We start from the raw sequence: 26817 nt of genomic DNA, 5'->3' as shown, positions 1-26817 counted from the left end.
TGGAGTGATGTTCGTACATTTTGGTACAATACAGTATTTCTAAAGAACCTTTGTCGATTCAGGCTTCGACATCCTAACAAAAAATAGAACTAATACGACGCGATAGGATACGTCGAGCGGATATTGCTGTATCTTCTCGGGCGAAACTAGATCGGCGCTGGTGACGTAAGCAAGCTATTGGCGCGTTGCAAGAAAACATTAGGACAGAGTAAAAATATTAGTTTTTTAGGCGCTATTTTGAATGCTAGAGACGTGCGGTAAATTGCAAAATTTATGTTACGTCGTCTCCAATCATTTAGAAATTTAAACCCGACATCGTTTTCAGACCCATTACACTTATAGGAAACAGAATATTCATATTATCTATTTAGTATTTGCTGGTGTTATAATACTATTTACCTATTCCAACCGCGAACGCATTATATAATAAAGAATTCAACATTAACATAATGTGTGTTATGTATATCGATAAACGTATTTTTCATTCTGGTTATAATTTAATTATAAAATGTCGGTATGTCGTTAAAGACTGACTGCAAACTAACATAAAACTTGCAGTCTAGGTTATGTTAGTGCGGGCAACCTCGAGCCAGATTCGTATTGGTTCGCTAGGAGACCCGAGGCCTACTTTTATTTTCGACGATTTAGAAACTTAGGGGGTACCCAAAAATAACCGGAATTATTTTTTAAATGCTATATATTTACAAAACAAACTTATCCCATTCAAAATACTCTCCATTACAAGTAATACATTTGTCCCAGCGGTGCTTCCACTGTTCGAAACATTGTTTGAACTAATCTTTAGAGATAGCTGCAAGCTCTTGAGCCGTTCTTTTCTTGATATCTTCAATGTTTTCAAATCGCCGTCCTTTCATACCCCTTTTCATGCGTGGAAACAAGAAAAAGTCGCACGGAGCCAGATCAGGCGAGTAAGGTGCGTGGGGCAGCGGAATCATGTTATTTTTAACCAAAAACTGGCTAACAGTGTTTTCCCCATAGCATCATCTTTGTGAGCAGTTTTCAACGTTAAAACAGTTTGAGCAGCGTTGTTCACTTAAATTTGCCATCATAAAAAAACGAAGCAGCAGTGAAACGGCACTAGTAAAAACGGTCACTAGAGACGAATAGGACGTGGCAGGTCAACGGCCCGCGCGGCTCTGAACTGGCGAGCCCTAGCGGCAGAACACAGTACTACAAAAGCTCCCATGCCAATGCTATTCCGGTTACTTTTGGCTACCTCCTCGTATATCTAATGGTATTTTTTCGAGGTAATCGATTGAGGCATCACCTAGCACTTTCTGCAATTGTTACAAGGATATTATATTCAGTTTTTAGTCTGTACGACTTTTGGAGAGTTAGTTCCTTCGAAAATACGCTTGTTCCATATTTTGTCACCGATCCATCATTATTCTTTTGTAGTAATGTTTATTTATATCATTTTATTGATATCCGTTTGTGTGATCATATATTTAGTTTTCTGAGCTAAACTACCACACAATAAGCCCTGTGGCTAACTGAGAAAAACACATTTTTTTGCCAAAAATTGATTTTATTCATCAAAATAATCTTCCTCAAGAGCAATACAATCACTCGATGCCGTGCTTGTAGAAGGATTTGTCCTTTGCCTCAAAAAAGGATTCAGTTTCAGCTAGTAATCACTGGGGGCAGATCTGGACTATACGATGGATGAGGAAGCAATTCGAAGTGTAATTCGTTTAATCTAACCATAGTGGCCATCTAATTGTGAATCAATGTATTGTCTTGGTGAAGCAATGGTTTTGTCTTCGAATATGAGGCATTTTTTCCTTGCTTTTTGCATTTAAACGATCCAACCACTCTATATAGTATTCGCTATTGATAGCCTCTCCGTTTTGGAGATAGTCGGTGAAAAATATTCCATGCTCATGCCAAAATACTGAAGCCATAACCTTCCCAATTCACTGTTGTGCCTTTGGACATTTTGGACGTGGTTCACCGGCTGCAGTCCACTCAGATGATAATCGTTTTGATTCCGGAGTGAAGTGATGAATCTATGTTTCATCCATTGTCACGTATCGACGCAACAAATTTGATTTATGACGTGTAAACAGGGCAAAACCTTGCTCTGAATCATCAACACTTTGTTGATTTTGATAGAATGTGAGTAAACGCGGTACCAATTGGAAAAAAGCTTTCTCATGGTTAAATATTCATGCTTAATTGTAAACAAACTGTCTTCTGATATCTTAAGGCCTCAGCTATCTTACGCAATTCCAATTTACGATTAGATATATCCAATTTGTTGATTTTTTTTCATGTTTTATGGTCGAACAGAACGTTCACAATCATCGGTGTCTGGAAGACCAAGTTTAAATTCAACAAATAGTTCTTTTCGATAGAGTAGAGTCCGGATAACATTTCTGAACCATTGCTAAGCTTGTACATTATTTTTTTCCAACAAGGAGCAATAATAAATTAACATACTAAATTGTTTGAATTAATTATTTTGAAAATAGCAAAAGTAGCTTCACTTAAATGGCTGTCACTTTTTTCTTAACTAATCGAAATGTCATGAAATTTTCCACATAGTCTTTTGAAAGCTGGTACTTCATAAACGTCATATGGATCTGACATTGGCAGAGCCATTTGTGTGTCAATCACTTATTGTGTAATTGATGATATATTCCTTTTCCTCTTATTATACCATAATTATTTTGTCTCCAAAGGTTATTCTTTCTCAACCGGATGATGTCCTTTGAGAATTAATCTTTCATGAACAATTCTGTAGACTGTTGGTTTAGGATCGTTTCATTGTTCTAAGTGCAGTACTTCTTATAGCTCAGGTGATTCCCAGTGCAGTTTTCATATGCACTTTTTTGAGATTCTTTTTTTTTTGCTGAAAATGCTCCTTCCAATTTTATTTTTGATTCCTACTTTATCTTCACATGTTTTCATCTTTTATTTGCCTATAAAATGCTATTGTGCTATTATTTGTCAATGTTTATATTTTTGTCATCCATTTTTTCCCTTTTCTGTAATTGTTTCATTGCAGTTTTTTCTTACCACATATTTTTTGCCTTCTATATTGATTTCATTTAATCATCTCAATCTTGGAATTCCTTATATTATTACATATTGTTAACATTTCTCATCATACCACTTTTTTGTTGACCCTCTTTCTTCTTTTCCCATTCATTTCTTCACAACTTTTAACAGACATTTTCAATAAATTTTCCATTCTTCTTCCACTTTTTTTATCATCTTCGTATTGATCTAAGAGATCTGCTAATTTCTCTGCAAATTTTTCTTTTATTTTCATTTAATAGCTGTTTGTTTTTACATTCATTCTTTTTATTTATTGTTTGATAAATAATAGTGAAAAAAGTATATACATTGTTGGTTTGTGGTGAATACCACAAACCGTGGTTTAATCTCTACATTTACACAAAGGCACGACTTACGATTTGTACCAATGGCATAATATTATATTTAAATAATTTCATAACACATACGATGATGAGGTAACATGAAAATTTTCATATGTAGCACCTTCCGTTATTGATAGTTATAAATAACAGTAGCGGATACTTATTGTTATACATTAATGCACATGAATAATAGGAACGCTTATCTACGTGTATTGTATGACAAGAAAATTCCTATACAAATGTTTGTGTACGTTAAATGTTGAAATGAGTTTTATTTATTACCAACATCTAATTTTTTTATGTTATCTCGCTTTGAATTATGTTCAGGCACATGTCGCCTCATTTCAAAAGTAATCAAAAATTTCTATAGTCACCAACGCGTTTCATATACAGAAAGAACGATTATTTACCCCTGTATACGTGAAAACGTTTAGATCCTTATTAGAACCATTCAAATGAAGATCTAATTTCTGGTGGCAAAATTGAAAGACGAAAGCAGATTCTCAATTGTGGTCAATAAATATTATAAATCAGTTAGACGAGACCAAAAATCAACTAGTTTGGTCGCTTCAAAATCTCGTTAAGCAACGCAGCTGTCCTCATCCCAATCAAAGAACCTCAATTTAAGATAACGCGACTCGTGAAGAATCTGTGGTCAAATAATACCTAGCAGAAAAAGAGGCTCGCACAGACACTACCCGACTCGGAAGCAGTTGAGTCAAGTAGCGCTGTAAGCAAAGATCAGTCTCACACGTCACAACCACGTGTGTATTTAATCGTAGATTTCGTATTAATCTGGGCTTTTTTAAATTATTGTTATCATTTTTTATGGAGTTGAAGGAAAAGGGAAGATTCTGCTTTTTATTTAAATCTGGGACGAAGATTACAAGCTCTACCAAACCCTTTACCACTTATATTGTTTACTCTTGTTAACTCTCGGGAAAACATTGTCGGGCCTTATTGCCTAGATAACAATTCCTTTGGTCACCATGGCACAAGGAAGTTTCTCCTGGAGTCGCTAGGTTCGAAGCAAGTCATTAGGATCAAATGTACGAGGTTGTATTGATATCTAGTTAGCCTGTTTATGCATGGAACCAGTTCAAAGCAACAAAGCAACAATCGATGAAATAGCGACACTCTGGTTCTCTAAGACCTAAGAAGTTTCGTGTCCAAAAATCTGTTGGAAAAGTTCTTGCTTCAGTTTTTTGGGATTGCCATGTGGTAATCATGAATTTTTGGATAAGGGTAGAATAATAACTGGAGATTACTATTCGACATTACTGACCACTCTACGAGAAAAAATTAAAAAGAAAAGACGCGGAAAGCTATTCAAAGGTATTTTATTTTTGCAGGACAACGCCCCTGCACACAAATTTCATGTTGCCATGCAAAAAATTCGTGATTTAGATTTTGAATTACTAGAACACCGCCCTTATTCATCAGATTTGACTTCTTCCGACTATCATCTCTTTCATCAACTGAAAACAAGTTTAAAAGGTCGTAAATTTTTTTCCAGCGAGGTGGTAATAAAAGCTGTAGAGGTCTGGTTTGCAGATCTATCATCTAGGTATATTTTTTAGTGGATCAAACCGATTTGATAAACAAGCAAATCACCAGGTCTGAAAGTTTGGTAATGAGAGTGATGCTTTTGTCGTGATTATGGTAACCATGGAGTCTCGAATGTGTAGAAGACGAAGCGTCTTGATAGCGCCCGGTTGAGACGCACATAACAAAACAACTGTCTCTCAGTGTCAGTTTTACAATTAGCGTCATACCAATTTTGCTATAATGGCTCCTTTAAACGAAAGAGGGAAGATAGAAACTATAATGATGGTAGGTAACGGCGATAGACTACGAAGTCACGAAGAAAAGCAAACACTTTGTAAGACACCTCCAATTACCCTCGAAGGGATAATCTAAAATATAGAAGACCAGGGATAAACGACGATGCAACGATAAATATTTTTCTATCATTAGAAGACAACCTTCACGCAATCACAACAAAAAAGTTAGTCAAATTCTCTAATAGTGTAGTATTTTCAGATGAGACAACGTTTTGTTTAATTGGTACAATAAATCGACACAATTGTCGCTACAGAGCTCGAGACTATTTATTTGTTGCCTTCATCTTTCGCGGGAATTTAGCAGCTCAGCGATATTTGGAACATACTCGTATGACAGTGCTTCCGGACCTAATTTCAGATCCAAGTAATAGAACAAGATGGTGCACAGTACAATATGGTCTTAATATTCGGAGGTTTCTGGTTAACCAAATTAGAGGTAGGTGGATTGGAAAACGTGGATCAATGAAGTGACCACCTACAACACCTGAACTTGATTTTTTCAGCGGGGAAATTTAAAAAGTCGGGTCTAGGTTAACCGACCAGATAATTTAGAACAAATTGTACATTAAATAGCTCATATAACTCCACCATTTTCCACCAAGCTCTACATGTGGAAAATACATTCCCCATTGACATAATGGTGCTACGGTTGTTTTTTAGTACTAGTAGACTTGATTAATTCTCTTCTTTGGCATTGTGCAGTTTTTTTCAACAACGTACAATGGTACAGAAAATATAAAATTGCCTTTATTTTATTATGAAGATACACAGTGGGCGGCATTGTTTATCTCAACAGTAAAAAGTAAATAGAGAGCGGAAAATCAATTTCCCCTTAAGCACGAACAAACATTCTAACGAAAAATTGGGTTAAAGACATTGTAATTTAAGTTTTGCATTGTTATTTACGTATGTCTTATTCTTCTCAAAAATAGAACGGTATAAAACTACTTTTATGATGGAATAAAACATAATACCACGGAAAAGTTTATAGCTTTAATAGGATATCTGGATAAAATTTTGTTACAAAACGGAGGACTTGAGTTAAATCGGGGGAAATAAAAATTAAGTTTACACGGAACTGGTGTTTAATCCTTGAACTTGATTCACGATATTTCTTATTCTCTATCTCAATTTGTCAATTTAAATGTTGTTTACTTTAGATTGGAATCACAACTTCTTTATTCATGTAAAGAAATGGTTTTTCTTTAGTTTTAATAAGGTTTCCTTTATTTATCTGTGGGTTATGATGTCTATGATAGATCTGTCATGGATGTCACTGTCATAAGTGTCAATTTTGATTGATTAGAATAAGATAATAGAGGTTAATTGATGTAGGTCAAGAAATATTGCTTATTTAAGAAAGATTTAAGAAGAAATAAACATTAAATGTCGTTTCTTTGTTTTTTAGGTGAGATTTGGTTATATAATATAAAACAGTTTATTAATATCAATTATATAGTGCATTTGTCATAAAAATGGAATCTTTGTTTTTCAGAGCAATACATGTGGTTATTTCAATTAATTTGAAAATCATCTTATATTCAATAAATAGTAATTCTTCAATCCACCCTGTCAATACTACGTAGTCCGTTTAGTATACTAAAAAGTCCCCTGGAGATAATTTCCCATCTCTTTTTCAAGAATCGAAATTCTTCAGTTAGCGGCGTTTTGAGGTCCGATTTCGTGACTGGTACAGGGTTTCAAGCTCGAACTTTTCTCTTAAGTTCATCCTATTAATTTCTTCAGAGGATTCAAGTTCGGGCCAATCCACAGCGGCAATTTCGACATGTAAACATTGCCGTACGGAACCTGTAGTCTGTGGACGGGCATTGTTCTGTATTAGTATGAAGTTTTCGCCGATGAAAATGACGTGATCTCCTTCTATATATCAATTCACCGTTAATTCCTTCGCTCCATCGCCTATTTCCATAAAAACAACTCGATTTTTGCTCAAACCATCCAAGAATCTCCTTCAAAAGTCACGTTTTCTTCTATGCAACACTTCGCTAATCTTTCCCCAAATTTTCTGTAGACTCGTCCTCTTCTATCGTTACCATACAGGCACACTCTGCTTTAGTCTGAGAAGAGAACAGAGCCCTATTTTCTTCGGTCTAATTAACGTGTTCTCTGATAAATCGTAGCCCTGTTGCTCGATGAGCAGGGGTTAATTTGGGGCCAGTAGCTGGCATTTTTGTCTCAAAGTTAGCTGCATTAAGTCTTCTTTTGACTGCCCAATCAATCCTCGTGTTTCTCTGAGGTCTTGTTGAACTTAACCACCAGTGAGGGACCGATTTCTCAGCAATGTATTGACAATGGATCTCTCTTGGATGTGCACCTTTTTCAAAAGAACCGCATCTTCAATGAAAGTTACTAGTCTCTTAATACCGACGGTAAACTCTGGAAACAGTAGACTTCGTCGACGATGTGTTTCGATTGATGTTAGATGGCTAACTGCTAGTGGTGAGTCAGGTAGATAATCTTTTATAAGGGTCAGTTACCTCTAATTAACACTATTGTAAACAAGCATAAAATGGGGTGGTTACCGAGCATATTGTTGGACTGGGAGAACAATTACTACAATTACAAAATTTGAATTTGAAGTTAATACTATTAGTTTTAAGATTTTACTAAGAAAAAAATATAATTTCGGGCTCAGTTTTTTGCCAGTGACTTAACCAGCGATTTCAGGAGTGTCGTCTGAGTCGATTTTTTTGCTCAAGAGTGTATATTCTAGAACTAAAAATAAATCTATAGAACTCAAATTAATATAAATATACATGTAGAAACATTATAGTTCTTTGAAGTAACTAATTACAAATTGTTTTATCTGAATATTTATTTTTCCACAATCAGTGCAAAATAACCAAATCATTACACTTAAAAATTAAATGGAAATTAGAAATTCCTTCCATTTTGTACGTTAGTTCTATTCTCAGAATTCACAAGCTAGAATATAAGAAGGATATCCTGATGGAAGAGTCAATGCCCAGATAAACCTACAGTTTTGGACTAGGGTAAGGCAAAGGCCGAAAGGAACTACCCTTCCTTAGAATTAGTAACAGAAAGAAAAACTCCTCAGACAGAAATACTGCAGTTAAGCAGATGGAAGGCAAAGACTCTCTTAGGCCTAATCACATGGCACGTGGAGGTGTGCTATCATAGATAGAACACGGACAGGGATGTTGACCTGGACTGCATTTTCTGTTGAATAGAGAAGGAAATTACTAAATTATCTGCTAAAACACAAAGAGGAAATCCTCGGATTCAATCTGGAGAAAGAACCTTGTTTTGAATCCAACAATACTCAGAATAATCCACAATTTTGGACTAGGATAAGGGTATAAGGATTTATTTGCACCGACAAGAATTACCCACTCTTAATTTTGAGGAATAGAAAATGAAGCTACGATCTAAAGAGTATAGCCTTGCTTTAGGGCAAGGAACGCCCAAAGTACTGAAAATGAGGGTTCTCCTATTTTTAGAATCATTAATAATATTGAAGAAATAAATGAAAGGAAAGTGAGGTGGAGTGATTGATGGGAAAAATGAAATAATCTAGAATTGTTAAAAATGTATATATCTGTCCATTTTTGATGAACTTATTTCTTTTACAAAGTTCAACATTAACAAGAATTATCCTTCGTGTCTCGCACTTAGAGATTACGAAGGTAGTATCATTACTTTTATGTCAATAACCACAAGCTCAGAGCTAAAAAATGAAACACAAGCACCTCTAGGTTACTATTGCAGTTTCTTATAGTTGTTTACTCATTCGTTTCTTTTGTGTCAGACACACCACACGTAAACATTTTTAAATATTATTTTTGTAATTAATTATAAGTAATAGGTGGTCAGAAGAAGTGATCCAGGCATTGAACAAAAGTGAGGGTTGTTTTGAGGCTATCATATCAGTACCCAAGTTTACCATAAGAGATTGGGATTGGTGGCTGCAAGCTCTACCAAATGCAGCTCGGAAGATTAGAAATAATAGGTATGAGAGAACGATCTATTCGGATGCTTCTTTATCTGGATGGGGTGCTGTTTGTAATGGTTAAAATGCCAATGGATTGTGGGACCAGCATGAAAGGAGTCTTCATATAAATCATTCAGCTGATCTAAGAGAACTTATTCATGGTGGACAACACTACAACGTTATCCTACATCAATAAAATGGGAGGCGTTCGGTTTTCTGGTCTTCATAAGTTAGCATGAGATCTGTGGAATTGGTGCGAGGTCCTTCGGTTATGGGTCCACGCTACTTATATTCCTTCAGAAGGAAATGTCGAAGCTGATCGTTCTGCACGAATTGATCATTTGGATGCTAAGTGGGAATTAGCGGATTACGCTTTTAAAGTAATTACGGTCAATTTCGGGAATCAACACCAAGTGCGCAGTCTATTACTCATGGAAAAGAGATCCAGGGGCATTTGCTTTCGATGCATTCACAATCAGTTGGTCTGATTGGATGTTTTACGCCTTTTCTCTTTTCTCTATAATAACCCGAGTAAATGGTTAGGGGAGTGGGTTCTGTTTGAAGCAGACCCCAATATTTTGGTTTCTCCTTGTAGATCTCGCAAACATTCTCCAGAGACGAAACTTATTATCCTGGTTGCCGCCAAGTTATCAGCCAAGCATTATTCATAAAAGGTATACCTAGAGAAACAATTGATATTTCAATCTCTTCTTTGACAGATTCAACGTTGAAAAGTTATAATGGGACTCTAAAGCTCTGGTGGCGATGAAATGAACAGAATGATGAGGATCCGTATGTTATGTTAGTGACAAAGATTTTGAAGTTTCTTTCGGAAAGATTTGGTGATGGTGCTGGAAATAGTACGCTAAACTCTGCGAAAGCGGTACTGTCATTAATATTAGCGGAGGATGTCACAAATAATCAACTGATTCATCAAAGAATCTTCAAAGATAAGGCCCAGCTTACCCAAATACGAGTCCACGCGGGATGTGGATCCAGTTTTAGATAAGTTGACAACGTGGTTTCTATTAAAGGAGTAACTTGAGCAAAATGAACGAGAAAATTAGTGTTGTTATTATCCCATCGCTCTCAAATGTGTTCGTCAGTGAAAATTTCTAATATCATTGCCTCAGAAAAAAAACTTCTCGGCCGGGGGTTCTACAACCAATATTGAAGATCCCTATTTTCCGTGATAAACATTTAACAAGCCGTATAAGGTAGTTAAAAGTGAAACAAACGACGTTGGATAAGAGATTCAATGCGCATTCTACATCGACATCGAAAGCATGTGCAAGAGGTGTGAGCATTGTGGGAATTAAAAAAGTGGGGCTGATTGGTCTCCAAACTCAAGAATTTTCGCTGATTTTTTCAGGCAATAATTATTGACAATAATTCATTCACAGAGTCTGTTTTATCACGCAGAATATTAAGTTAGTTACATTGAGTTATATTTCTAATTGAGTTATGGTTAAGAGGTAAACAGATTTACGAAGATTTGCTTAATACCCTTGGTGATTAATGTCCTTAATATGCGACCGTGAAAAATTGGACTGCAAGCTTCAAAAGAGGTAAATTTTCCATTGAAGATGATGACCGATCGGGAATGCCAGTTTCTGTGTCAGTCCCTGAAAATATCGATGCAGTTCGTGACATGATTTTATCAGGCCGTCGAATTGGACTAAAACGGATATCTGAAGCACTGAATATTTTATACAAATTTTGACAAAAAGCGTGCAAGGGTAGAAGCATCGTGTTCGATCTGTGCTCGATTTGAAAACGACGATGTAGACTTCTTAAACCGACTTGTTACTATGGATTAGACTTGGGTACATTTCTACGATCTAGAAACAAAGCAACAATCGATGGAATGGTGACACTCTGGTTCTCCAAGACCTAAGAAGTTTCGTATCCAAAAATCTGCTGGAAAAGTTCTTGCTTCAGTTTTTATGGGATTGCCATAGAGTAATAATGATTGATTTTTTGGATAAGGGTAGAACAATAACTGGAGATTACTATTTGACATTAGTGACCACTCTTCGGGAAAAATATTAAAGAGAAAAGACGCGGAAAGTGTCACACCCCGTCACACCGTCACACCCCCATTAATCACGAGATTTGGCTCCATCCGACATCTCTTTCCTCAACTGAAAAAAAGTTTAAAAGGTCGTAAATTGTCTTTCTACGAGGGGGTAATAAAAGCTGTGGAGGTCTGGTTTGCAGAGCAAGAAACGTTTTTTTTAAAGGTCTAGAGACGTTGCAGGTTCGCTGTATCCAATTAAGAGGAGAATATGTTGAGAAATAAATATTTTGACATTGAAATTTTGTTTGGTTCTATAGTAGGCTAAGAATTTTTCAATATATCCTCGTAATTTTGAGTTGAATGGTTATTATTTGCAGCAAAAATTTGTTTTCCTTTGTTATTATATACAGAGAATTCTTGCCCTAAACAACTACCTTCGTATTCTCGAAGTGCGAGACACGAAGGATAATTGGAAGATTTTACGAACCGGCCGAAGGCCGGCGAAGTTTTATTTAAATTATCCGAATGTCTCACACGAGAGATTCTCATCCTTATATATTCTTTTCAGATAAAACAAAAAATGAATTGACGAATCAGTAAACAACTATAAGAAAGTGCCATAATAACTTAGAGGCGCTTGTGTTTAATTTTTAAACTCTGAGCTTGTAGTTATTGACATAAAAGTAGTGATACTACCTTCGTAATCTCTCGTGCGAGACACTCGGATAATTTAGATGAAACTTCGCCAGCCTTCGGCCGGCTCGTAAGATCTTCTCATAGATTTGGAAAATAATGTGCGACCATAAATGTCTTTCATTTATGATTTACAGTGACGCTTACAATAAAAATTATACGTTTTATATTTTCAATAATTGTTATTGTAGGTGTAATTGCAGTCGGTGACTTATAAACGTATAAATATGGTAGATACATAAATAAATAATAATAGCAGTGATTCGTTACTAAACCCGGTAACAATATATTGATACTATAGTACAAAGTACGCATTATCTTTCTATTAGTCATCTAATCACTAGATTTTATCCCTACACACTTTTTAAATAGAAATCTTTTGGGTAGTCAAGGATATACTTGAAAATTATTTGATTCGCCGATCTAAAATTGTGAGACAAGTGAAAGGAAACATTTAAACGCAGACCAATTATGATATTTGTTCGTTGAAAAACATATTGACATAATTTGAAGAATTTACACCTATCAAATTGATCATTTAAAAAGCTATTAGTATTTTTAATGGTTCTCGCAATAAGTTTTTCATTTGTATTGAACACAACTTTCACAAACGGTCAATACAGAATACATTAAGGCTAGATACATGCGGATCAATTCAAAAGTAATTCATTTCTGACGCAAATCACTAACCAGAGCAACAAACTTTGTATTTGAATATAGAACTACAGAAGAAGATCTTGAAGTTCTATAGGTTATAGTATTAGAGAAAAACGTGCCTTAGTAGATAATTCCACAGGCCTGCACTTCTCCAAAGAAACGAGTCTCGATAAATTGACGTGCTGGGTGCCTGTAGGCGAACTCGGAGTCCATAAGCCACGTCAGCCTGTCAAATACTTCTACCAAAAACTGCTCTAGGTGGGATCATGTTGGACAACTCGGAAGAGCATCTGCCGTGGTAGTATCGGTAAAACAGACTCAGCGACCTTTCTTTTATGATCCAAGCTGACCAAGTTAAACTTGAAAAGGGGATGTCACTTTAAAATGATGAAATGAATATATTGTTCAAATACAATTATTTAATAGAAAAAAAGTCTTGAAAGTTAAAAATTGTTGAAAGATTTAATTATAATAAACATTGAATAATAAAAAACTGCTTACTCTGACTTAAAGCAAATGAACGCGGATGTAACATAAGGTAGTGAATAATATTAGAACTTCTGGTATCGTTGGTGATATTCATACTGAACAATTGTTGATAATACCGCTAAATCAACACTAAGAACTACACTGTCTGATGCTGATTATGACAACCAAATTATCTCCTTCAGATAAGTACTGAAAGTGAGGTATGAAATCTGAAGACGATAACTTGGTTATCAAATTGCGCATTAGACAGCATAAGGGTCCGTTATCACGAAGTGTTTTAGCAGCGAAACTCCCGAGCAGCACAGCTCGCTTCTTTGCAGCGCCGCCGTGTAGCGAGCATAACTATTAGTCGCTTAGTAGTGAGTCCAAGTGGCGTTCCACTCATTTTGCTGGCGCTCCATGGTGAAACAACCCGTTAATATCGGAATAGAGTGGTAGTTTGCCACTTGCAGTGCGTGGATATGGATGTTGATGACCTTTTATTATGGGTTCACACTCTCGAGCAGATAAATGTCTTGTACAATGATCTTCAGGGCGCTAAAGATAAATTTTATATGCATTTCCGCATGAAGAGAAACATGTTTGACGAACTTGTACTAAAAGTTGAAAGTGTCGCGGTCATAACAGCAACTCAAGCATTGCATTTTGCGATTTTATCGCATCTGGACTCTCATATTACCGGTGATTCCTCAAATTCCAATATGAGATCCTCAGTGTCAATTTTAGACACTTCTCTCTCAGCGATATACGCTATTAAGCGGCGCTGCTGAGTCGCGCCCTGTGAAAGGATTTCGCTGTAGCCACTAGAAGGCGTCCATATTCCCCTACCAGCAGCGCCGATGTGAAGCGTTATTAAAACGCCTCGTGAGAAAGAATGCTTAGTTGTGAGTTGGGAATGGAAGTGTCGACTAATGGCATTTGATGTATACGCAATTCTTCTGTAGAAGCGTCATTAAATGGCATATTTTTATTAAATGTTCTTAATTTTCAATATATTTTTATAAATATATTCTTTTTCTCTATAGATATAGTTTTTGACGTTTCGACCCAATTCAATTAAATTGTTTACATTACATTCATCGACCCTCCAGGCGCCAATTGATTAATGCTTCAAGGTATTAGTTGATAGAAAGTTAATTTGATGTACATCATAATGAATATTTTGTTCATAAGTAAATATTTTTTCAATACGAAAAATCGTCAATTAAATAATACCGGGTGTAGAAGAGTCAACTTAGTATCTAGTTACTTCGAGTCAAAAAAATGGGCCTAGAAAACACTTGGAGGGTTCAGTACTAGGCCTAACTGTAAGGAACATCGTCTACGACAGTCATGTCAAAGGCCCGCGATTCAATGTGTCACAGAAAAAATAATCATGTTTTTTAGAGCTTTTAGACTTCATTCGATTCCTCTTCGGATGTTTTAAATACTCGTACTCTCAAGTCTACGGATTCAGTAATTTCAAGGGAAGCGCGTGCTTAGCAAGAGAGAAAGACAGTATCACCATCTCTTAGCAGCAAGCGGAAATATCCTTTTATTTTTGTCGACAACGATAGAATCTTCCACGCGCTTCGAGTCTAGAGTAGAACTTTCCTTAACTATATAAAACGAGTTCCATAATAGTTACAATTTTGGCATAATGTCACAAAAATGTTAAGTTGATATATAGTGCAGAGTTTTTCAGTCTAAATGGGAAATTGTTGATACAGCTTAACTTTGTATTTTTATACTAGGCATTAATAGTAACTTTGAAATAACTGAAGAACTATTAAAGTGAGTTCCATTGACACTAAATGATATTTATTCTGCAATTGAGTATTTGGTAGCAGAATATGAACTCGACTGGAATATACTTAGCAGCACAACTACGGATGGCGTTCCTGCCAAGGCTGGCAAACATTCGGAGTTTGTAACTAAATTAAAACAGAAAACATCAGGGAATTATGTGGGATTTCACTGTATAATTTATCAGGAATCATCGGCATCCAGACATTTTAAAATAGACCATGTCATGCAACCTATAATGAAAATCATAAATTTAAATCACCAACAGTTCAGGCAATTTTTACAAGATTTGGACGAAAAGTTTTCTGATGTCCCTTATTTCATCGAAGTTCGTTGGTTCAGTCGAGGAGTAGTTTTAGAAAGGTTTTTTGCATTACGTGACTCTATTCAAGCTCTCATGTTCATTCATTCATGTTCATTGTACCTTTTTGGTTGATATGAATAAACACTTGACTGATCTGAATATAAAGTTACAGGTTAAAAATCTGATTCTTAATCAAATATTCAAAAAATCAAACTTTGGACCATTTCCCTTATTTAAAATCATTTGGCACAGTGAACCAACAAAAAACTGGATGAATATTCTCAACTTCAAAATTTGATTACGGAATTCAACAAATCGTTTTGAAGACTTTGACAAAATGAATGAAATGGAATTCCCAATTTTCAACAATCCATTCAATTTTGAAGCTTCGCAGGCACCAATTCATTTGCAAATGGAATTGATAGATCTTCAATCGGACGATATTTTGAAAGAAAAATTTAATGAGATTAACGCTCTTACATTTTATAAACAATATTACAAGAGTTTGGATAATTACTCGGAATTAAAAAATCATGCAGCACGCATTCTCTGCATGTTTGGTAGCACCTATTAATGTGAACAGATGTTTTTCGTCATGAAAATAAATTAGAACAAACATCGCACAAGTCTTAAGAATGAACATCTCAAATCAATTCCTAAAATAACTACAACGAATATAATACCTGACATCAATGAGCTTGTCAAAAGCAAGAGAAATCAGGTATCTGGATCCTCGAGCTCAACATAATTACCTACCATCTTTTATAACTTTAATATGATTTTTAACAACCGTATATTATAAACTTATGCAATTTAATAAATTAAATGTTAAAATAATTCAGTTCATTTTTTTTTATTTTCAATCTGGCCCAACTATGAATTCAATATTTAATATATGGCCCTCTGCAAAATTGAGTTTGACACTTCTGGTCTACGACGATGTCTTTAACATGGAACTGTCAATAAATTCTATAGCCAATGCATTCGCCAACGATTTGCCACTAATATGTACGGCAAAAAAGCGAATGAGCTTGTAGTGAACGTCAACGAAAACTTGCAACGGATCAATATACGGATAAAATAAAATGAAATTAGGCAACGCTGATAAGAGGAAGCCAAAATAGTCAATATTAGTTTCGCGTTGGAAAGAGTTACCATAGTTCCCACTAAATGCCCAACTGAAGTTCCAATAACATATTCAGTATATAACAAACAATGTAGAGGATGTCGAAACTAATAAAAATTCTTCTGAACGCGGGAGGACTATAAAACGGCAAAAAAGCTTCCATTTGCAGCGCCCTTTACAACATGATTTCGTATGGGGCGTCCGAAAGCTTCCGGAGAGGTGACACAAATTTGATGGACACTATCTAGAAAAACTGCAAAAAATTTCAAATCTCTAATTTAATAATAAATTTTTTTATAATAATATTGATAATTGACATGTATATCGTTGATGCTAAACTAATTGATTAAATATTAATGTTCTTGATAAATAAAATGGTGTTAAAACACGGTGCGATCAATGCCGCTAAACAAACTCGTCTTAATCTGCACCGATATGATTATCGCTTGTCATACTTTCCGTATGAACAAATTACTTTAAACATATTGAATCTCCCCGTATATTCGTATATTAATCCATTTTCTATCTGTTTGCCTTGTCACGACTTTATTGTCGTGACAGCTTTTCAATGATAACGATGACGCCCTAATAGAAACAGGGCCACAGAGAAAATTCTCACTCCGAGAAGGGACATGTCAATGGAAGCGTCTTAGCTAGTTTGTGAAGCTAATAATTAGATTCACTCGGAAAGTCTTAACATCAACTATTCACTCAAGGCACAAAGCTGCTTTCGCTTCATCCAACAATAGAAACAAATAAATCAATACTCTATACGTTTATAAACCAAATTTTCAAAAAAAAAGTCAACGTATACGTACCGGGTGGGCAACTAAAAACGGATTATAATACAGTTTCGGGGAAAAAAATTATGACTACGTGGAAAGTATTTCTAGCTCCGTCATTAGAGGACGTATTTGAAAATATAAGATTAAAAAAGTAAAAATTGTTAAAATTTATCAAGTGGCACTCTATATACGATAATTGAATTCCTAAACAAATTCTGAGCATTTTTCATGGCTGTATTATTGCGAGTAGCTATTAAATTTGATACACGACGTACCTGAAATACTGAACGTGGACAGATCAGGCAACGTTTTATAGTAATAGAGTAAATTACAATAATATGCACTACTGGCCCTAAACGAATCCCCGTTAGAAGCAGGAGATCCAACATCAAGGTCGTTAGTCTGTAAATGTGTGCTAGGGGATTCTAGGGGGACGAGTAATTGGGCCATTTTTTTTTCAATGAGACAGTTAATGGAGAAAGCTATTTAGATTTTTTAAGAAACGAATTGCCACTTCTTTTAGAATGTATACACTCACTCATTCTTCGTGACAGATTCTTAGAACATGTTGGTGGCCCGGTGTCAAACTCAATTTTGTAGAGGGCCATATATTAAATTTTGAATTCGTAGGTGGGCCAGATTGAAAATAAAAAAAAAATTAACTGAATTATTATAACATTTTATTTATTAAATTCTATAAGTATATAATAAATGGTTGTTCACAAGGCAAGCATATAGAAAATGTATTAATATATGAATATACGAGGAGGTTCAATATATTTAAAGTAATTTGTTCATACGGAAGGTATGACGAATGATAATCATATTGGTGCAGATTAAGAAGAATTTTTTTAACGACATTGATTGCACTGTGTTTTAACACCAATTTTATTTATCATAAAGACCACTGATCTTTGATCGATTAGTTCGCATCAAGAAAATACATGTCAATTATCAATATTGTTATAAAAAATTCTATTATTAAATTACAGAGTTGAAATTTTTTGCAGTTTTTCTGGATAGTGTACATCAAACTTTTGCCACCTCTCCGGCAGCTTTCGGATGCCCCATACGAAATCATGTTGTAGAGGGCGCTGCAAATGGAAGCTTTTTTGACGTTTTATAGTCCTCCCACGTTCAGGAGAATTTTTATTAGTTTCGACATCCTCTACATTGTTTGTTATAATATGTTTTTGGAACTTCAGTTGGGCTTTTAGTGGGAACTATGGTAATTCTTTCCAACGCGAAACTAATATTGACTATTTTGGATTCCTCTTATCAGCGTTGCCTAATTTTTGAGTTCATTCTACTTTATCCTTATATTGATCCGTTGCAAGTTTTCGTTGACGTTCACTACAAGCTCATTCGCTTTTTTGCCGTACATATTAGTGGCGAATCGTTGGCGAATGCAATGGCTATAGAATGTATTGACGGTTCCATGTTAAAGACATCGTCGTAGACCAGAAGTATCAAACTCAATTTTGCAGAGGGTTATATATTAAATATTGAATTCATAGTTGGGCCAGATTGAAAATAAAAAAAAATTAACTAAATTATGAAATTATATAATTATTTATTTTCATGACGGAAAACATCTGCTCACATTAATACGTGCTACCAAACATGCAGAGAATGCGTGCTGCATGCTTTGTTAATTCCGGGTAATTACCCAAATTCTGGAAATATTGTGTAAAAAACGTAAGAACGCTAATCTTATTAAATTTTCCTTCTATCAACTCTATCAACTCCATTTGCAAATGGATTAGTGCCTGTGAAGTTTCAAATTTGAATGGATTGTTAAAAATTGGGAATTCCATTTCATTCATTTTGTCAAAGTCTTCAAAACGATTTGTTGAATTCCGTAATCAAATTTTGAAGTTGAGAATATTCATCCAGTTTTTTGTTGGTTCACTGTGCCAAATGATTTTAAATAAGGGAAATGGTCCAAAGTTTGATTTTTTACCTAATATTCTCAACTTTGATTTTAAGGCTTGACAATTATGTATGACATGGTTCATTTTTTAATGTTTGGTGCCAATGATTCCTGATGAATTATACAATAACATCCCACAAAATTCCCTGATGTTTTCTGTTTTCATTTAGTTACAAAGCCCGAATGTTTGCCAACCATGGCAGGAACCCCATCTGTAGTTTTGCTGCTAAGTATATTCCAGTCGAGTTCATATTCTGCTACCAAATACTCAATTGCAGAATAAACTTCATTTGTTGTCAATGGAACGCTTTTTAATAGCCATTTCAGATATTTCAAAGTTAATGTTAATGCCTCGTATAAAAACAGCAAGTTGAGCTGTACCAACAGTATCAGTGCTCTCTTCAACAGCCAGTGAAAAGTTTGTAAATTCTTTAATTTTCTCCTTCAGTTGAAGAATCAAATTTTGAGATAAATCGTTTATTCTTGAAGCAACAGTATTTCTTGACAGCGAATTTTTTTGAATTATTGACTTTTGAGATGGAAATGAAGCATCGGCAACTTTCAACATGCAGTCTTCAATAAAATTACCACCATTGAAAGGTTTTGATCTTTTCGCCATTTCTAACGCAATAATAAAACTTGATTTCAGGGCATCTTCGCTCTCTGTATTATCTTTAGTAAACATTGATTGAAGTTCAGATTTTAAAGATGACAATGTGTCGATTCTTATTTTTCCAGTGTAACAATCTAATTTTGACTTATGATTCGTACTATAATGTCTCTTCGAATTAAACAAACAGTAACTGTTCGATTACAAATCAAACACAGTTATTTACCTTTCTATTCTATGAAAAAATTTTCCATTTATACTGAAAAACTCTGTCCTCATTATCAACATTTTTGTGGCATTATGCCAAAACAATTATGGATATCGCACGCGCACGACACAAAGAAATGCACAATACCTTCACAACGACTTCTTCGCAGTACAATTAATATCCATCTCCAACCGAATCGCTTCGATTACTCGATTCAACTGACTCACGTCACACTGGCGCTCTCGTTTTATATGGTTAAGGAATTTTCTAGTCTAGACTCGAAGCGCGTGGAAGATTCTATCGTTTTCGACAAAAATAAAAGGATATTTCCGCTTACTACTAAGAGATGGCGATACTGTCTTTCTCTCTTGCTGGTCTAGGATAGCGCTACCCTTGAAATTACTTATAAACATACGTAGACTTGAGAGTACGAGTATTTAAAACATCCGTAGAGGAATCGCACGAAGTCTAAAAGCTCTAAAAAACATGATATTTCTTTCTGTGACACATTGCGATCGCGGGCATTAATGATACGGGCCGTATCTTGGACATGACTGAAATATATCCTCAAAGATGGATAAGACATGGAAGTATATTTATTCGGCTACCTAGATCTACAAACCTATATTTTTATTTGTGGGGACGAATAAAAAATACACCAATAGATCCACGACAAGAGATGATATGATTTAAAGAATACGACAGACAATACCAAGTATTTCATTGGCAGAAATTAGAAAATATAGAAAATCAGGACAATATTTTGAACAGCTAGAGCGCCCCAAATTACGTACTTGGTTATCTAAGTTGTTAATTGTTAAATTTGTTTCATGGTTTATTTAATGATTTGTTCTCATTGTTAGAAATATTAGCTTTACATTTAGATAACGCCACCTACAGGCAATAATAAGATTATTATGAGATCAGTTTAAATTACTACAGGTAGGCCAATATAAGAACTTTCCATCCAGGATAAGTTTTTAATTTCCGTTTGAACGAACCAGTCTAATAGACGTTAGCAGAAAAATTCTCGCCCTTAACCCATTTCTTAAGATATCTCGGGACAAAAAAAGATATCGGCATGCAGTTTTCGCTATTTTAGTATTGATTCGGTTCACTTCTTACAGACCCACTACCTATGCTTCCATTTAAATTTGTGAAGAGAAATCAAAATATCTAAAAGATATGAAACAACGCCCTCTAGCATCCACGTTGCTAATTGAATTGCTTCGAATTTATATATGTTGTATTGTTGGACAAAAGCTTTTTCAAACATCAAAAAACATCAAGTTTATAAAAATCAATTGAGTACAAGCGGACTTGCAGGAATTTTTTCATAACAACGTTCCGTAGGGTTAATTTTTGAAAATTTTGCTTTTTGAATTTTATATTCCCACTAGTGATCGAACTAAAATTGTGGAAATAATTTCGTGTTTCTAGGGACCACTTTTGTCATAATTTTTTTCCCTGAAATGGTAATTCGATTCATTTCTGAGATATGGCCGACAGCCGTTTTTATTGTTACCCATCTGGTACATGTTGATGGTTGCATCTGGATTTTGTGGATATGGGTCTGCGCGCTTACGTAGTTATTTCACTAGCTCTATCCTTCTAACTCACATGCAAGAGATACAAGAAGAAATTGTCGTCTTTGACAAGTGTACGAAGTTCAAATTAAACTGATCGCTCAGTAAGGCAAAATCGAGACCAAAAAGTCAGTCACAAATATACAGGTGAAACTAATAACAGCGTGTTGAAAATGGAAACTGCACTGGAAATTAGTTATACATAACAAATATATAAAATATGCAAGAAGAGGATGAGCAAATATTATAATCAATTAACATAAAAATCTTGAACATCGGAATGTGAATATGTACAGGGACTATCTCACTAGTTATCAAATTATTTAAGTAAATACGAAATTATGATAAGGATTCAACATATTAGAATTAAGTACACCAAGAAAAAGTGAAGTTCATTTGATGATATTAATGAAGGATAAACACGGCACGATATTAGTAAAATAGAAGTCATCAATACGATAAGAAAAGTAAAGAAAAAACAGCAGAATCAAATTCTGAGAAAAATATGATTTGATTAAAAGATATTAGAGCAATGAGACACCTTCTGTAAAAAATAAAGTTAATCCATTCACGCCAAATTATTAAATATTTTATCATTTTTTTCATCATGGTAAAGTCATCAAGAGTGAGAAAATATGCGAAATTTCAAGCCAATAAGTTCGTTTTTTTTACGTTTCTTCGAAATACGAAGATGGTTCCAGGAGTACCTGGCTTGACCTAGAGATGGCGGTAGTTGCTTAAAAAATACCACTGTATTAGAAAGTACACAATCTATACAGTATATGTTCCATGTTTGAAGACGCCACGTTGTTCAATATTTGTTGGCAGTCATCAATAGTGAACGTTTTCAACAAATTTCTAAACATGGTAAAAATTGGACATCATGAAAGCTGAACTAGATTTTATTCTGTGAGAGAGAGCTCCTCCAACAGTAAAATATTGGGTAGCCAAGTTTAAAAGAGGCCGTAGGACCTCCAAAGACCAGCATCGCTGTGCTCGACCAAATAAGGTCTCCAAAAAATCCACAAGCGATACTAGATAATCGTCGATTGAAAGTGCGCGAGCTAGCAGACATAGTAGACATCTCAAAAAGTGCGTACATCGCATATTAACTGAAAATTTGGACTTGAGAAAACTGTGCGCAAGATGGGTGCCGCGTTTGCTCACATTGGAACAAAAATAGAGTCATGAAGATGTTTCCATCAAGTGTTTGGCATTGTTTCCCAGAAATAAAGCCGTTTCATAACCATGGATGAAAGTGGATCCATTACTTCACAACCGAAACAAAAGAACAATCAACACAATGGACTGACAGGGGAGAACCGACCACAAACAATGCAAAGACCGTTCGATCTGCAGGCAAGGTCATGACGTCTGTTTTTTGGGATGCGCATGGAAAAAGAAAAACTATCAACGGTGCTGTTTTATCAAGACAATGCACCAGATCATCGATATGTTATTGCAATGGTCAAAATGAATGAATTTAAGTTTGAATTACTACGTCATGCACCAAATTCACCAGATTTAGCCCCCTCGGATTATTTTCTGTTCCCAGTCTTGAAAAAAATGGCTCAATATACAAATATTTTCCAATAATGGAAAGATCATTTTGGCTATTTTAAGTAGTTTGACGATTCTTATTATACTACATCACTCAATAAGTCGTATGACTGACACACATATGGTTCTGCCTATGTGTAACATTTTATGACATTTCTGAGCAATGGATGAAACATGGATTCATCACTTCACTCCAAAATCAAAACGATCATCATCTGAGTAGACTGCAGCCTGTGAATTACGTCCGAAGCGTACAAAGGCAAAACAGTCAGCTTGGAAAGTTATGACTTCAGCATTTTGGGATGCGCATGAAATATTGTTCATTGACTATCTCCAAAAGGGAGAGACAATCAATAGCGGATACTAAATAGAGTTGTTGAATCGTTTGAATGCAGAAATCAATGACTTATATGTCGAAGAAAAAACATCGATAGCAACTATGGTTAAATTGAAAGAATTACACTTCGAATTGCTTCCTCATCCACCGTATAGTCCAGATCTGGCCCCCAGTGACTACTGGCTATTTGCTGATCTCAGAAAAAACTCGCTGGAAGGAAATTTAGCTTATATGGAGAAGTAATTGCTGAAACTGGAGCCTATTTTTAGGCAAAGGACAAATCCTTCTACAGGCACGGCATCGAGAAGGTAGAGAAACGTTGGAATGATTGTATTGCTCTCGAAGGATGAATAAAATGGATTCTTTGCAAAAAATCAGTTTTTCTTAGTTAGTCACAGGACTTATTGAGTGATATTATAAAAATGATGTCGAAACATCGCTGTGAAAAGTGTATGGAGCCAAAAAGAGATTACGTTGAAAAAGAAATATATTTTTTCTCAAAAGTTTCTTGTCTTTTCTTCTTAAATTTAATATCAATAAACGATCGTCTGAATTAAGAGAAAATGTTTCCAGTATCAAATAAAGTCTAAATTAATACGTAAAAGCGAAAATCACAGACCTATATTCAAACAAATTACGGACTCGCCTTCAAAGATCTACTGCAAAATTGAAAATCCCTTCAAACGATATGTTGAAGCAAATTAATACGTTATTCAAACGACACTCAATACAAAGATTAGGCTCCGTCTCATCATCCAGTAAATTACAAGATATTCAAATAATAAGAACCAAATTAAATGAATTTATGACGCCAAATTAGAATTTTATGATCATTGCAGTAGTATTGAGCGTACCGAATTAGAGGACAAGAGACTTATGACTCCAAAGAGAACGAATAGATACCTAAGTATAGGTATATAGTAGAAACGGTGGAGGTCTATCATCACGTGACTCAATCTACAATTTATCAAACACAAATTGTCTACATATCATCTTCTATCAATTGAAATCAAATATAACAACCGGAGATGGTCAATTCTAAAAGAACACGTCTCACTTGAGGCTCTTATCAGTAACGAGGTGGGATTGTAGGTTTTCAACTATTATAACTACTAACTATAGAAACAATGTTCTGGCATAACCACGTGACCAAATTAGCATCCTGGTTGACAAAAACTTGGATCCCTCTTTATGACCGAAAAATATATACTCCGCAACAGCTTCTAATCCTCTACGAGTCCCAGATTCGGCCGTATTTGCACTACTGCTCGCACATTTGAAGTTCTGCTCACAAGCATGCTCGATTCAAAACAGAGGCGAGCAATTCGACTTATAGGCGATCCAAAGTTGACCAGAAGCTTGGAGAGCCTAGAGCATAGAAGAAAGGTTGCTGACCTGACTCTGTTTTACCGATACTACCACGACAGATGCTCGGCCGAAAGGTCCAAGAATTTCAAGATCAATATCTACAGGCATCTCTACACGGTAGGCACAACTCGAAGTTCTCGAGTCTAATGGCTTTTAAAATGATCAAAAGCACAATCATCCGATACAATAAGTAAGAGAGATCGAGAGAGAAAGGTTCATTGGGTTTTTTTGGGTGGGTAGAGGAAATTTTTCGTGTTGTGGATGAGATTTATGGGTTAGGCTGATATAGGAATTGCTCCTCTGTAGCGCTAAAGATTCAATACAGTAAGTAGAAAGCTACAAATTATTGATTTTCAAAAATTTTCTAATATTACTTAGCAAAGGGACGCGCGGTGGCTAGTGGCGCCACTGCCTATAAAGCAATAAACCACTTTGTTTCGAATTTGTTTGTTTCTGTTTGACTTGTAAGAACTAACAAGACAGCCCTCGTAATATTTGGAAGATTTCACGTTGCGCCTGGCAGATACGCTACTGTGCACGTAAATGTGAAACAGTAATTAGTTTTTAAATAAAAAGTAGAGGTAGGTGAAATGTTCATAATGTAAACATAATATATATGTCAATATTTACATTGAATATTATTTTAAATATGTTGACTTGTAATAATATTCGTTGATATCGTAAAATTGACTTCCAAAAATTTTGTTTTTATAAGTCAGGTGTTAGGTATTAGTATATATTTATTTTAGATATGATCTTGAAATTTATTCGAATATTGTATTTTTTTCTACACGAAATACTTTGCATTATTTATTACGATAATAAGAAGGCGTATTGTATTTATATGCTAATATATAAAATGTTAAATGTACGTTGCAAGTATCAAATTTTACATAATGAAAAGTTAAAAATAAAAACAACAGGTGACAAACTATAAACTAACCTATATAGTTCACATGTATCCACTTGAAAAATAAACACAAATCACTTTTTCGAGTTTGTCACCGAACATTAAAAACGGCAGCTCTAAGGGATGATATTAATATGTTTTAGACGTGAATTATCGCCGGTTTTTGCGATTTTCTTTCAACTTTTATCGCGAATATGAAAAAACATCACCTTTACGGAACGAGATGTGGTATAATACACCACATACATTCGTTACTTTAGAAACAAAACTAAACCTTTGCGATAACCATGCCCGGGCTTCTAGGTCTGCTGCAAACGCTTGTCGCGAACGAATCGACAACGCACACTCGTACGCGAATACTTACGATCTCCGACGATTTTACGTTAGAAGATCCAATAGGATTCCAAATTCGATGCGATATTTAGCCTAATTAAATGAAAAAAAATTGAAAAAGAAAAAACAAACAAGATACTCAGGAGATCTTCAAAAAACTAATGTTATTTGTATATATAGAGTGAAAATATTATATTAGATTTTGTACACAGTTATTTATTTATTCTATTATACGGGGTAATCACTAAGTATCAAATACGTTCCAAATGGAATCAAAAGTTGACATTTGCATTGATAAAAGGGCAGACCGACCAAGATATAGAATTATATTAACACGTAGTGCGTTCTCAAATAATAGATACAGTGCGTTCACTAAAATCTTTAAGCACGCGTCAGTGACAAATCTCAACAAGCTTTACACAAAGTTGCAACTTCTGCTTCGATCCATTTTATTATACAAAGGTCGCCATAAGTCAGACAAGGCTCTCAAAAAATCGACATAAGTACGGCAACGCTGTCGAAAAAGATTAAAACGAAGCATGTTCGTGCTTTACAGTTGTGTCTGTGTAATGATAACACGTTTTAGTCGAGTAGATGCGTTTTCAGAATGAATAAACGATACACAAAAAGAGATTTTTTTTCTTACGTCCTATCTGCGTACGAACCAGGATTACGAAGCTATGTTTACCGAATTGTACTAAAACGAACAGAATCCTCACGTCTTTATTGAAGAAGAATTAAACCTGACTGGTGTGTGTGTGTGAGCAGGTATCCATGCGGGAGGTCTCGTTGGCCAAAGTTATCTGGAAATGCTAGTAGATTGCATATGGGCATATGGACAACGATCCGACACTCGCGATCATCCGTCATTTCATGCAGGATGAAGCTT

General features: G+C 35.1%; 1 protein-coding gene across 4 annotated transcripts in view; it reads right to left on the bottom strand.

Moving 5' to 3' along the window:
• LOC130893376 (uncharacterized) overlaps positions 1 to 26817 on the bottom strand; it is a 303656-nt gene that overhangs the window by 213959 nt on the left and 62880 nt on the right. For 2 of the 4 annotated variants that reach the window (XR_009059197.1, XM_057799426.1), the window contains exon 1: positions 25629 to 25871. The exons of the other annotated variants lie outside the window; for them this stretch is intronic. The gene's annotated coding sequence lies outside the window, so the exon portion shown is untranslated. Of the gene's footprint in view, positions 1 to 25628; positions 25872 to 26817 lie in introns of those variants that run through there. 4 annotated transcript variants of the gene reach the window in all.

This window comes from Diorhabda carinulata, chromosome 4, assembly GCF_026250575.1.
Source record: "Diorhabda carinulata isolate Delta chromosome 4, icDioCari1.1, whole genome shotgun sequence".
Classification (NCBI taxonomy): Eukaryota; Metazoa; Arthropoda; class Insecta; order Coleoptera; family Chrysomelidae; genus Diorhabda; species Diorhabda carinulata.
Note: the sequence above shows the minus strand (reverse complement) of the source record. Positions and strands in the feature narration are given on the sequence as shown.